General features: G+C 28.1%; 1 protein-coding gene across 2 annotated transcripts in view; it reads left to right on the forward strand.

The window, feature by feature from the left end:
* The window catches only part of LOC119610017, a 44424-nt gene that overhangs the window by 16127 nt on the left and 13297 nt on the right, over positions 1-15000 (forward strand). The window contains exon 2 of one of the 2 annotated variants that reach the window (XM_037965084.1): positions 7993-8033. The exons of the other annotated variant lie outside the window; for it this stretch is intronic. The gene's annotated coding sequence lies outside the window, so the exon portion shown is untranslated. The remainder of the gene's footprint in view (positions 1-7992; positions 8034-15000) is intronic. 2 annotated transcript variants of the gene reach the window in all.

Consider the following 15000-nt stretch of genomic DNA (forward strand, 5'->3'; position numbering starts at 1 on the left):
CTCGCTCGCTCGCTCGCTCGCTCGCTCGCTCGCTCGCTCGCTCGCTCGCTCTCTCGCTCGCTCGCTCTCTCGCTCGCTCGCTCGCTCGCTCGCTCGCTCGCTCGCTCGCTCGCTCGCTCGCTCGCTCGCTCGCTCGCTCGCTCGCTCGCTCGCTCGCTCCTCGCTCGCTCGCTCTCGCTCGCTCGCTCGCTCGCTCGCTCGCTCGCTCGCTCGCTCGCTCCTCGCTCGCTCGCTCGCTCGCTCGCTCGCTCGCTCGCTCGCTCGCTCGCTCGCTCGCTCGCTCTCTCGCTCGCTCGCTCGCTCGCTCGCTCGCTCGCTCGCTCGCTCGCTCGCTCGCTCGCTCGCTCGCTCGCTCGCTCGCTCGCTCGCTCGCTCGCTCGCTCGCTCGCCTCGCTCGCTCGCTCGCTCGCTCGCTCGCTCGCTCGCTCGCTCGCTCGCTCGCTCGCTCGCTCGCTCGCTCGCTCGCTCGCTCGCGCTCGCTCGCTCGCTCGCTCGCTCGCTCGCTCGCTCGCTCCTCGCTCGCTCGCTCTCGCTGCTCGCTCCTCGCTCGCTCGGTCGTTCGCCTCGCTCGCTCGCTCGCTCGCTCGCTCGTTCTCGCTCGCTCGCTCGCTCTCTCGCTCGCTCGCTCGCTCGCTCTCTCGCTCGCTCGCTCGCTCGCTCGCTCGCTCGCTCTCGCTCGCTCGCTCGCTCGCTCGCTCGCTCGCTCGCTCGCTCGCTCGCTCGCTCGCTCGCTCGCTCGCTCGCTCGCTCCTGCTCTCGCTCGCTCGCTCGCTCTTCGCTCGCTCGCTCGTCGTTCGGTCCTCGCTCGCGCTCTCTCTCTCGCTGGTTTTTCTTGCATTCTGTCGATCCCTAGATATATCCCTCCAAAAAATATTGGAGAACATGATCCATTAAGTTAATCCCAAAACTACTCCCCTGAAAACATTATTAGAGTACATGATTCATTTTGTAGTCCTATGTAGTGCAGACATAAACCACTGTTTTTTAAAACACTATCTATGATCCATAGCGTGCATTACATAGGAAAATATTGCGATCTATTTACTCGTATAATTTTAGCAAAGGAGTACTTTGGGATTAGTCTGATGTAATGCATGTGTGGATTACGTGATCCTCACATAGGGCATTGCTATCTTAAATTGAAAATCTTTTTTCATATGTATATTTGGATTAGTTTTGGACTAGTCCTAGTCCTTTGGGATAGATTTAATTTCGACAAAATTCCGTTAGTGACAAAGAAGAGTATTCGATTAATGGTCAATGCCCAATCAAAAAAGTCTACAAAAATTATATAATATTGGACTTGCTTCGAGAATGTCAGAATGTTGGATATTGTTTATAAGAAATCTTCTTTTTTTCCTCCTTGCCTTTAACAAAATTTCATTAACTGTATTTTCCCACATAGCCAATACTACACAACCGGTCTAAAGAAAGACTACTTGTTCATCAACCTCATCTCATCCACCACTCACTCCAAAAGCAACGTAATATTTTCCATGTGAATTTTTATAACAATTTTTGTTTCTTCTATTTAAGCGCCGTGGGAGTTTAGCAGGCAAAAATGAAATCAAATGAAATTGAATGTTTCTAGACTTCTTAAAAAGAAAATAAATGTCTTAACAAATCTGTTAGGGGGAGCAGAGAAAGGTGGTGGCCCTAGTGTAAATTTGTTTGAATTTTATTTAATTAAGTATGAGATTTTTAGTTTTCCTTAATTATGCAATTATTATCAACGCCATCAACAACATCCCAGCAAAAAATCTGAAATTTTTGGTAACAGCCAGTAGTTATTTCATACATTACTTGGTAATGAGTGTTCATTATCATCCACATTATTTCATTTAGCTGAATAGGTTATTACTGGTAAAGAACAAAACAATTTGGATTTGTTATGGCTCAATTGTCTAGGTCGTTCATTTAACAAACAGGGGGTTCGTGGTTCGAGCCCTGCTGGATACTGTTTATTTTTTTCAAAATGACATTCATTTATATATTTTTGTAAAAAGCCGTTCTCAAAATTATAAAAAGCAACATGTTAATGGAGCATCGAGTAAGAGGCTGGAGTGAGAAACATAGAAAACAACAGAATGCCTGGGTTCAAATCCCGGCCGAGGAATTTTTTTATTTTTTGTTCTCTACATACAAAGTCGGCCCAAAATAACTAGCTATCACATAACATATTTGTAGGTTTATTTGTAACTAGTTATTTCGCAAAGTTTTTGTAATCAAATTAGTAACCATTTATTAATTTGTTTAAGGTAGGTACATATTATTTGAACCTCGTCGAACAAAAATAATTAGTTATTCACCCCAAAAGTAATTAGTTTCCACGTGATTCCAATATTACTTTCTAGATTACTAGGTAATGAAAATTTTTGCTGGGATGTGATTTTAGGGAACGTCAACGTCCACATTGTGATTGAGGGGTAAACAAAAAGAAAAAACAAAACAATGAAAGTGAAAAATTTGAAATATGTCATAATATTTTGAATTGCATAAGGATTTTTTGGAAGAGGGTTTGGGTTTATTTATAGTTTCAACTTGTTTTAATTAAGTTTTGGCGTTTGTTTGGTTTTTTTTCGAAATGACATTCATTCATGATTGTTATCACATGGAAAGCTAATTTGAAATGTTTCTATTGACATGTGTTTTTATTTTATATCATAAAGGGAAATCATGTTAGGGGAATGTCATAATATACTTTAATTAAAGGAAAATATTAAATAACAATTAACTAAAGGTTAATTTAAATTTCGATAAATTTTTATTAGAATTTCGAAAAAAATATTCAATTAATTTTTTGTTTTAATTTGAAATATTGACAAAAATTGGGGTTTTAAACTCAAAACTGATAAAATATTTTTTTATTTAAAGCACATGTTCTTGATATTGAAATTGTAAACTTTTTATCACTTACGAGTTTTCAAATTTTTTATTTTAAGCAATGACTTTTGAAAGTAATAAAAAACCCACAAATTTTAAAGTGTTCTCGTGATTAAATAAAAATCAGTTCATTTAAATAATGGTTTCATTGGCTTTACAAATTAAAGCAAATGAAAATGTTTACACAAGATAATCAAAGTTATACAGGGTTCTAGAAATTGACTTTCAAATAATCGACTTTTTATAGAAAAAAAATCAAAACAAGAGATTTTTTTGCGACTTGCTTGTTTTTTTAATAATTTAAAAAAAATTAAGAGAGCTATACGACTGTCAAATTTTCCATCCGTATTTTCTCTTAATTTTCTCATATTGCGTTTAACAGAAAAGTTGTGCTGAAATGTTGCAACGTGTGAAATGCGTCAAAAACAGTGCTGCTAACTATTTTTTCGAATTGCAGAGGCAAATACAATGTTTATGTTGTCTGAAATATAGAAAATTAAGATTTTTATTATAAAAAATATAGAAACATTAAGAATTTTCTATAAAAATTTTAAAATACAACAAATTATTTATTCTTATAGATAGAAAATTAAAAAATGTTTCATCAAAAATAAAGAAATTTGAACAATTTTATTTAAAAAATTACAATTTTCTATTAAAAAAGCGAAACTTGAACAATTTCGTATAAAAATAAAGAAAATTGATCAATTTTCTATAATAATAAAGAAAATTATTATTTTTTTTATAAAAAAAGGTGAAATATGAATGTTGCTTTTTAAAATTTTCTATAAAAGTTAAGAAAATAGAATAATTTTTTATAAAAATAAAAAAAAAAATTCTATAGACATAAAGAAAACTGAAAATTTTTCTATTAAAACTGAAAAAATTTAATAATTTTTTATAAAAAGTAAAGAAAATTGATAAATTTTTAATAAAAATAAATAATTTTTCAAAAATTTCTATAAAAATAAAGAAAATTTAACATTTTTGTACAAAAATAACGAAAGTTTAAAAATGTTTTATAAAAATAAAAAAAAAATCAACTATTCTTTATAAAAATAAATAATTTTGAAACATTTTCCATAAAAAAATAATGAAAATTAAAAATTTTTTTTTTTTTAAATAAAGAATTTTAAAATATTTTCTATAAAAATAATAAAATTTTCCAAATTTCGATACAAATAAAGAAAATTGAAATAATTTTTTAAAAATAAAAAATTTTGAAACATTTTCTATAAAAATAAAAAAAAAATAAATTAAAAATGAAAACAAAGAAAATCTAAAATTTTTTTATAAAAATAAGAAAAATTTAACAATTTTCTATAAATATCAAGAAAATTTAAAAATTTTTTATAAAAATAATTTTTGTATAAAACTAAATAAATACAAATTTCTATAAAAGGTAGGAAAATTTAAAAATTTTATGAAAAAATAAACGAAAATTTAAAAATTCCCTATAAATATCACAGAAATTTAAAAATTTTCTATTAAAATAAAGAAATTTGCACAATTTTGTATAAAACTAAATAAAATTTTACAATTTTCTATAAAATTAAGGAAAATTGAAAAATTTTATAAAAAAAATAAACAAAAATTGAAAAATTTTCTTTAAATGCATATAACGAAAATCGAAAAATTCTCTATAAAAATAATGAAAATTTAAAATTTTTTTTTATAAAAATTAATTTTGAAGCATTTTGTATAAATTGAATAATTTTCTATAAAAATTCAGAAATTTAATTTTTTTTTTTTACAAAAATTTTGAATTTTTCTATAAAAATAAAGAATTTTGAACAATTTTTCTATTAATATTACAGAAACTTTCTATAAAAATAAAGAATTTTGAACAATTTTTCTATTAATATTACAGGAACTTTAAAATTTTCTATACAAATAAAGAAATTTGAACGATTTTGTATAAAACTAAATAAAATTTAACAATTTTCTATAAAAAGAAAGAAAATTTAAAAATTTTATATAAAAATAAACAAAAATTGAAAAATGTTCTTTAAATATAACAAAAACTTAAACGTTTTCTATAAAAATAATGAAAACATAAAAATTTTCTATAAAAATTAAGAATTTTGAAACATTATATATAAAAAAATAAATAATTTTCTATAAAAATTTAGAAATTTGAACATTTTTGTACAAAAATTAAGAAAATTGAACAATTTTGTACAAAAATAAAGAAAATTTTAAATTTTTTATTAAAAGAAAGAAAATTAAAATTTTTTTAATTAAATATTAAACAAAACAAAGTTCTACAACATAAAATTCATACCCAAAAAAGTTGTGATGCAATATTTGTCTAAATTTACTAACATTCTCAAAACATCAAAAAATCTAAAAAAACTTTCGGTGTCATTTTTAACTGAAGGTGTTCTGTATAAAATTACTTACTTTAAAATTACAGTCATGAAAAAAACTGAATTTAATTTTTTTAACTTTTTTTCGAAAGTGAAATTCTACTTAGTCACGTTTATTTTAAAAAATTTTACAAGTTTCTTATTGTTGTTATTGGCACTCCAAAAAATACATATTTGACTTTAACCTTGATATTAAAAAACTTTAATTTATTTTAGTTTTTTTTTTTTTTCAAACAATGACCTACAACATAAAAAACAAATGTTTATTTAATATGTTTACAGAATTTTAAATACAAATAGAAAAAAAAAATTAAATAAATATCAAATATCAAAACATACAATTACTCTGGGGGTAAATTAAAAATTGTTTAAATGCTACATTTAAAGTGAGAAGAAGAAAAAAACCCAACAAAAACAATAGACATGTGATAAATTTTTTAAAAGGCCAAAATTTTAAATGTTTTTTTTTTTTTTTTGAATTGATACAAACTCGTGATGATGTGCTAAAATGATTTGTGGCTGTATTAAATGTTTCTATAAATTTCTTTTATTTTTAATGATTTAATTATTTGTTTATTTAAAATATTATGACAAAGTTATTAAAAATATCGTGGAAAATTTAAGGATTTTGCCATATTAAGCGTTTTTTTTTTTTTTTTTGTTAAATTATATGATTTTATAGGCATCACTTAAACAGCTGATTGACAAACTTCATTTGTATATTATTATGTTTTGTTTACATTATGTCCTTGTTTGTGTTGGGGGGTAGCTTGCCAGATTATTTCATTTATTCGCTAATGCCAAATACTTTATTCTGTAGGTTCATGACCATTTTTATTTGTTTATTTAATTGTTTTCGTATTTATAAGGAAATAAATTTCTAATTTCTCTTTTATACTTTGCTTTTAGATAAAACTGATTATTTATGTTTTTTATTATTGTTTTCTTTGGTTTGTATATTCTTTTGTTTTGTTTAACCTAAATTTGTATGGTAATTAAATAATAATAGTTGACGTTGGTGGCCCAAAAGATGTTTTAATATTGATATTAATGGTAATGACCTGTATGTTTGGACGGCCATCAACCGGTGGGAACTTTAATAATAATTTGTTTAAGGAAATAGAGCACTTGCGCTTACATTTGCTTAATAGTTTAATTTTGTTTTTTGTTCTCAAGAATAAAAGTTGATAAATTTATTTGATAACCTTGTAATGGTATTTATTTCAGATTATTGAACTTTATTGGAAAGGTAAATGGAATAATGAACTATGTTTAAATTAGGTTCAGATTGAAGTAAACTATAAAATGTAGTTTTGTATTTTGAAAATTCTATAAATTTAAAAAGAAAATTCAACAATTTTCTATAAAAATAAATAAAATTAAAAAAAATGTCTATAGAAATAGGGAAAATCGAATAATTTTCTATATAAATAAAGAAATTCGAACAATTTTCAATAAAATTACAGAAACTTAAACAGATTTCTATAAAAATAAAGAAAAAAATAAAAATTTCTATAAAAATTAAGAAATTTAACAATTATCTATAAAAAGAAAGAAAATTTAACATTTTTTTATAAAAATAAAGAAAATTGTTAATTTTTTATAAAAATAAAGAAACTTGAACAATTTTCTATAAAAATAATTGAAAGAAAATAATATAAAATTAAAAATTACAAAAATTTTGTATGGACATCCATAAGAATATTTTTTGACAAAATGGGCGGAATGACTATAGTGGGCGTGGCACCTTCCATATGAAGAAAATATTAAATCAGTATATCTGAGAAAATATAACAGTCCTCAAATTTGGTCGGAACCACTTTAGTGTCAATATGATTATTTAAGGAAAAAGGGGGCGGACTAGCAGTAGGGGGAGTGACACCTCTCATATGAATTAAATAAAAATTTTCGCTTATCTGGGAAACAATTATCTAAAAACAGTATTTTAAAAGTTTAAAACCCTAGTTAACATGAACCGGCCAAAACCCGTTTAAATCTTATTGTTAATTCCTTTATTTTTTTAAAACTTTTTTTAAATGTCAAAATTGAAATGCATTATTATTTATTATTTTTTTGTTTGCATTTTAATTATTTATTGTGTTTTTTTGCTCATCTCATATCGACTAAATTTAAATTCTTTCTAATTTATTCTGCTAAAATAAAATTAAATTTGATTATGGGGATTTTTTAAAAATAATTTACACAATAAACTGTTTTTAAGAAAATAAATTTTACTGCTAAAAACACAACAACAATAAATAATTTGCATTTAAATTTTATTGATTGCCGTTAGAAATTTTAATAAAAAAAAGGTTTTTTTCATAATTAAAAAAATATATTTGTATAATTAAAATGAAACATGTAACAAAAAGTAAAGAAACGTGTTAAAATAATCATCATATAAATACATTATTAATATTATAAGCAGACATGCTTTTTCGTTATAGGGAATAACAATTATATGGATTTATTAAAGTTAAATTTGAAAAAAAAATATACTGTAAATTAATTTTAAAGTTAATTATTTAAATTTGATTGTGCTTAAATAATGAACTTAAAATTAATCCATTAATTAAAAAAAAACATAACTTTAAGTTAAATTTTGAATAAAATGTTTTCGTTTTCTTTGTTTTCATTATAATAGTATAAGAATGTTAGAAAATTTAATTTTAACTATAAAAACATAATTTTTCATAAATTTTTTTTTAAATATATGTATGTTTTTTTTTCTTCTTTACAGGTGAGAACTTATTTTGCAGTTCAAACAATTTTTTGAAATTTGTAAGTGGAATTCTTAAATTTATAAATTTAAATACTTTTATTTTATTTAAAAATTTTACAAAAATATTTGTCCAATTCACAATAGGCTATTGTCTAGTCGATAATAGACTAATCTATAGTCCAGTCTATAGTCTAGTCTATAGTCTAGTCTATAGTCTAGTCTATAGTCTAGTCTATAGTCTAGTCTATAGTCTAGTCTATAGTCTAGTCTATAGTCTAGTCTATAGTCTAGTCTATAGTCTAGTCTATAGTCTAGTCTATAGTCTAGTCTATAGTCTAGTCTATAGTCTAGTCTATAGTCTAGTCTATAGTCTAGTCTATAGTCTAGTCTATAGTCTAGTCTATAGTCTAGTCTATAGTCTAGTCTATAGTCTAGTCTATAGTCTAGTCTATAGTCTAGTCTATAGTCTAGTCTATAGTCTAGTCTATAGTCTAGTCTATAGTCTAGTCTATAAGTCTAGTCTATAGTCTAGTCTATAGTCTAGTCTATAGTCTAGTCTATAGTCCTAGTCTATAGTCTAGTCTATAGTCTAGTCCTATAGTCTAGTCTATAGTCTAGTCTATAGTCTAGTCTATAGTCTAGTCTATAGTCTAGTCTATAGTCTAGTCTATAGTCTAGTCTATAGTCTAGTCTATAGTCTAGTCTATAGTCCTAGTCTATAGTCTAGTCTATAGTCTAGTCTATAGTCTAGTCTATAGTCTAGTCTATAGTCTAGTCTAATAGTCTAGTCTATAGTCTAGTCATAGTCTAGTCTATAGTCTAGTCTATAGTCTAGTCTATAGTCTAGTCTATAGTCTAGTCTATAGTCTAGTCTATAGTCTAGTCCTATAGTCTAGTCTATAGTCTAGTCTATAGTCTAGTCTATAGTCTAGTCTATAGTCTAGTCTATAGTCTAGTCTATAGTCTAGTCTATAGTCTAGTCTATAGTCTAGTCTATTCTAGTCTATAGTCTAGTCTATAGTCTAGTCCTATAGTCTAGTCTATAGTCTAGTCTATAGTCTAGTCTATAGTCTAGTCTATAGTCTAGTCTATAGTCTAGTCTATAGTCTAGTCTATAGTCTAGTCTGTAGTCTAGTCTATAGTCTAGTCTATAGTCTAGTCTATAGTCTATCTATAGTCTAGTTAGTCTAGTCTATAGTCTAGTCTATAGTCTAGTCTATAGTCTAGTCTATAGTCTAGTCTATAGTCTAGTCTATGTCTAGTCTATAGTCTAGTCTATAGTCTAGTCTATAGTCTAGTCTATAGTCTAGTCTATAGTCTAGTCTATAGTCTTGTCTATAGTCTAGTCTATAGTCTAGTCTATAGTCTAGTCTATAGTCTAGTCTATAGTCTAGTCTATAGTCTAGTCTATAGTCTAGTCTATAGTCTAGTCTATAGTCTAGTCTATAGTCTAGTCTATAGTCTAGTCTATAGTCTAGTCTATAGTCTAGTCTATATTCAATCTATAATCTAGCGGAAAATTAGTTTAGAATTTTTAAACCTAAAAAATATTATAAAATTTCAGTTATCCATGCCTGGTCGCAATAGGTGTGATTACAACAAAAATAAGAATTAAAAAACATTTTCAAAACAAAGTACATTTTTAACAAAAAGTACTTTTTGTTAAATAAAGAACAGTTTTCAAATAAATTACCTTTTAAGGAAAACATTTCATTACCAATTTCTTTTTAAACATTTTCTTATCATTTTTCTATCCAAAAATACGATTTTTATTAAACAAACTTTAATATTATCTTTGTTAATAAACCCTACAACTTTCAATTCAATACAAATTCAATCAAAAATTTCAATTTTTTTTTTTTTAAATTTTAATTGATGATTAATTTTGTTTGTAATTTTTATCAATCATCTAGTAACTTTTTTTCAAATTCAACAATTATCTTTGTTTAGTGACCCAAAACCTGCAATTATAAGCAAATAATATTTCAGTTTTTATTTTCAACTCTTTTTCTATAAACAACTACAATAAAAAAACGAATAAAATAGTTAAAGTATGAGTTTTTACTGTTTTTGTTACAACTGCAATTTTCAAAATCACTAGACCAAAGATTTCAAAAAATGGAATTCAAAAAGCTGACACCAACAAAAAAAAAAAAACAGTACAAACAACATTTGTTAATGGAAACAACAAAAAATGAAATAAAATTGCTGTACATCATTGAAAATAAATAAAAAAATGATGTTGACCCAGAAATACTCGTAAAAGCAATTAATAGTTTTGCGCTGTGGTGTAAAAAACGCGTGTTATAGTGTAAAACAAAACCTCAAACAAATAAAAAACATATTTTTTTTTTTTTTTTTTGGAAATTGTTTACATTTTTCTATTGTTTATGTTTAAAAAATTTAGGAATAAATATATTCTCTACAACCCTCCTTTTAATAAAATCCACACACTTGTTGAAAAACTAAATTACTTCAATTCTATTCAATTGTAATTGAATTTGTGAAAAGAATTTCTAAACAGCAGTTTTTGTAAAGAAAAGAATTATTTAGTTAGAAGAAAACAAAACAACAACAATTTCTATAGTATTTTGCTCAAGTGTTGGTCTCAGTCTGTCCGTTAAAAGCAAACGGTCAATTGGTCAATATGCTTTTAAGTTGTCTACATGTAAATAAAATGAAATTAATGTAATTTATTTATGCTGTTTTTATCCATTATTTTCATAGATTGCTTAACAATAGCATTTTGTAATTTTATTAAAAAAAAGTTATTATTGCATTTTACTTTGCTGCGGAGCATATTTGTTTAACCCTTTATTAATGGTTTTCTGAATTTGTATTCTGCGGAAAACATCTATATAATTAATAGGCAAGACGATTTTTTGTGACCCCTTTTACTCTTACAGTATACATCTGATCTTGGCAAAAATTATATCATTTTAAAGGTATTTGTTCGCAGATGTGCACAATATATATATTAATGAGATCGGTTCAGAATTTTAGGAGCTATAAGAGTTTAAACTTGTTACTAATACATAGAAACAATAGTCACACGTACGTATTCTTGAAATTAAAAACAAACAAAGCAAGAAACAAAACAAAAAAAGTAAACAACACGGCTTTTTGAAAAAAGAGAGGAGAGTGCAGAAACGTTTAACTTCTCTGTTGCTGTTTGATTTTTGTATTTTGCATGATATTTGTTTTTGTTGTTGTTTTTAATAAGGCTTAGGCAACGCGAAAATAGGATTTTATTGTTTTATATTTTTGTGTAAAGTGCTAAGTTGTGAATGAGATAATGATCTATTTTGTTATAATATCGTTACGATTGTTACCAAATCGAAAGGAATATTTTTATAAGAAGTAGGACTTCAGTTTTATATTCAGAGTTTTCGATTGGAAGTTTTTCGTTATTTAAACTTTTCAAAATAGTTAAATTGAAGGACATTCCCGAGGAAACAACGAACTGGGAATATAAAAACATGCGTAAATAATGCTTGGGGACACCTAAAGAAATGCCAAACAATGTACTGATATTGGTGTTTGAACTGGAAAATTATTGGTAGGACATCAGTACCGGAATTCAGTAATTTTTTTTTTTTTTTTAATTTTAAGTATTGATATCTAAAAGTAATGACAAATATCAGTTACATTAACGAATTTCCCTAACTTTTTAACAACCGTAGAATATTTTAAAGACAAATATCGGAAAAATATAAGAATGTCAAAAGTTATGTATTGAAATATTTTTAAAATATAAAATTATTAACGTGAACTTTTAATTTATTTTTTACTTTTTCGATTATGTTTAAAGAAAAAAATCGGTGAAATGAAGTTCAGAATACATACCACATAACGACAAAATGTTGTAGTTAAAAAAAATACTGAATTGCGGTACATAATTATTAGTTTTGATTGATTTGGAAGATTTAAATGATGGATTAACGAATTGATTCAGTGTCAGTAAGAAATAAAAATAGCCTGTAAAAAATATAAATAAAGTTTAGTTGGTCATGCCGGTATATGATACACCGCAATAAATGATATGTATATCGCTTATATGCAGGTTTAGCACAGCGAGGACTTGATGATATTCTTCTTTTTTTGGGCTATTCTAACCAATTAGGAAATAGTAGTGTAAAGTGAAAACTGTAAGTTGAATATGTGATGGTTATTTGTTATATAAAAATAGATACAAGTTGAAACTGCTAAATATAAATCATGTCTTTTGGGATGAAGAGTGTTTAACCGTACTTAGCAATTTATCGTTTATTATTCATTTACTTGCTATTAAAGCTTGCATATATTAACAAAAGACTGAAATTTATAGTTTATTAATGTTTTCTTTCAAACAGTACTAAAAACAGTACTTGAGAAATTAAGGCCTTATTATGCATATACAAAATCAGTGTGTAATTGGAAGCCAATGCATATCGTTATGCGGTTCTATATGAAGGCTAATAAAAGGCCCATTAGAAGGCCTCATAGAATATCTACTATTAAATTCTATTAGAAGACATTAAAATTGAATAAATGTATGTCTGCTGAAGTCTTTGTCGAGTGTTATAAGGGAAAATTTATACAACATATACCTGTTGGATGGACTACTAATGACATCCAAATAAAATTTATTTATAATTAGATAAGACATTATTTATTTTAAATATTTTTACTGTTTTCACAAATTATTTAGAACATTTCAACTCTGTATTTTGAACAGCTAACATTTCTTTACTGGTGTGTACACTGTACAGTAGAGTACTCCAGCATTGTGAACGATGCGTAAATATGTAGGGGATAATAAGTCGATAGAAGAAATGTTCGTTATTTTTTATTATTTTTAAAATAGTTGAAATACTTTTGTAAAACAAGTTGTATAACTAATTTTGACAATTGAGGTTTTAAATTTCTAATGTAAGTTTTACTAAAACCCATCACATTTTCTAAAAGAAAACATTATTCAAAGCAAATTATACACTTTGATAATATCAATAAAGTTAATTTTTTACCACAGATTTGAACTACAAAAATAGGGTTTTATTTTAGCTTATTTATGCAATTTTTCCAGCATTGGTTCTGGTCGAATTTCGACCGCTGGGCGAACTCTAGTTTCATATTAATATTAGGGGTATTAACATGACAACCTTTTAGATAGATAGATAGATAGATAGATAGATAGATAGATAGATAGATAGATAGATAGATAGATAGATAGATAGATAGATAGCACTGTTGCCAATTTAGCTATTTTCTCGTCAAATTTAGCGATTTTTAATCCCATTTTGCGGGGAAAATTGTGATTTAGCTATTAGCGGGAAATCTAGCGATTTTTCTTTAGATTTTAAGGCATTTTTTATTCATTTATATTTTGATAATATCGCTTAGAAGTTGCTACGAATGACGATATTTACATATATGTATGTATACAAAAACTATGCATTCAATGTAAATTATTTGAGTTTTAGCTGTGTGTATTATACTTATTTTCAATGTTCTGAAGAACATAATTAGGAGCAAATATTTGTAGGTACAGGTAAAGTTATACGAAAAACTTTAAAAGGGGTATATTTTGTTGTACTTAATTAAAAAACGAATATTTAATTATTCTAGTCTTTTAGTAAATGAGTGATATGATAATAAAATTTACCATAATTCTAAAAATTAGTGAACATTGGAAATAAGTGACGAAAGGATCGATCCATAAAGTCCTAAAAATTTACAACATTTCTAAGGCGTATAGGGCCGAATATCGATATTGCAGATAAACTTCCCGCAAAAGGAGTGTATAATAATAATCTTGGGTGCCCCGGTAGGCTAGTTGGTAGTGTGCTAGCCTGTCAGTCTGGGGGTTGTGGGTTCGATTCCCAGCAGAGATTCTGGTCTGCTACACTACAACGGTCGTATGGTTATCGTCACCTTGCTCGGTAAATTAGGTTAGAATATAATTTGTAATTGTATTGTAATGGAAAAATAAATAATACTCTTATGCCGAAAATAAAGGATCGACCCATAAAGGCCAGCATTTCGAAATTCAGTTTATCTTTACAACATTTCTAAAGCAATCTGTATATAACTTGACATTTTTCCTAACCCAAAGTGAAAATATTTAACATAAAAAAATATTCTCTTATGTGTTTGTTATAAGATGTGTTTGTATCACTATCCCATTCCTACGTATGTATATAGATTTTAGCGATAAATCGCTGACTTTTTAGAATAATATAAAAAATCTGAAAAATTTAGCTAGTTTTTTTTAGCTATTTCTTTTCAGAATCATATAATAAATATTATTTTGACGATTTATCGCTAAATTTTTCAAAATGTCTTGAATTTAGTTATTTTCTAGCTATTTTTCAGTCGACTTTAGCGATATTTTTGGGAAAAAAGTTGGCAACAGTGATAGATAGATAGATAGATAGATAGATAGATAGATAGATAGATAGATAGATAGATAGATAGATAGATAGATAGATAGATAGATAGATAGATAGATAGATAGATAGATAGATAGATAGATAGATAGATAGATAGATTGTTCACAGACTATAGCTATGTCAGCCTTCATTTCAACAATGGACTGCGCAAGAAGGTCTTGCGCTGTTGCGCAGTGGTTGGTGTTTAATTGAGACTAATCCAATTAAACACCAACCACTGCGCAACAGCGCAAGACCTTCTTGCGCAGTCCATTGTTGAAATGAAGGCTGACATAGCTATAGTCTGTGAACAATATAAAAATCTAGACAAAAATGTCTGGGAAAGAGACTCAACAGGAAGAGCCGCAGTATGGGCTTGTGGAAACAAGGCCATAGAAGAGGGTATGAAGGAGCAGCATGAAGGTTTTGCAAGAGCAAAAATAGGTGGTATATACGTATACAGCTGTTATGCGTCACCAAATATACCGATACTAGACTTCGAACGATTTGTGGATGATCTTGTAAGAGATGTATCAGGTCACAACCCAGTCATCATCGGAGGCGATTTTAATGCCTGGGCTATAGATTGGGGGAGTCAGAGAACTAATGAAAGGGG

Source organism: Lucilia sericata, unplaced genomic scaffold (genome assembly GCF_015586225.1).
Source record: "Lucilia sericata isolate MDLA Ls3-8-SP2 unplaced genomic scaffold, ASM1558622v1 Contig001104F_arrow, whole genome shotgun sequence".
Classification (NCBI taxonomy): Eukaryota; Metazoa; Arthropoda; class Insecta; order Diptera; family Calliphoridae; genus Lucilia; species Lucilia sericata.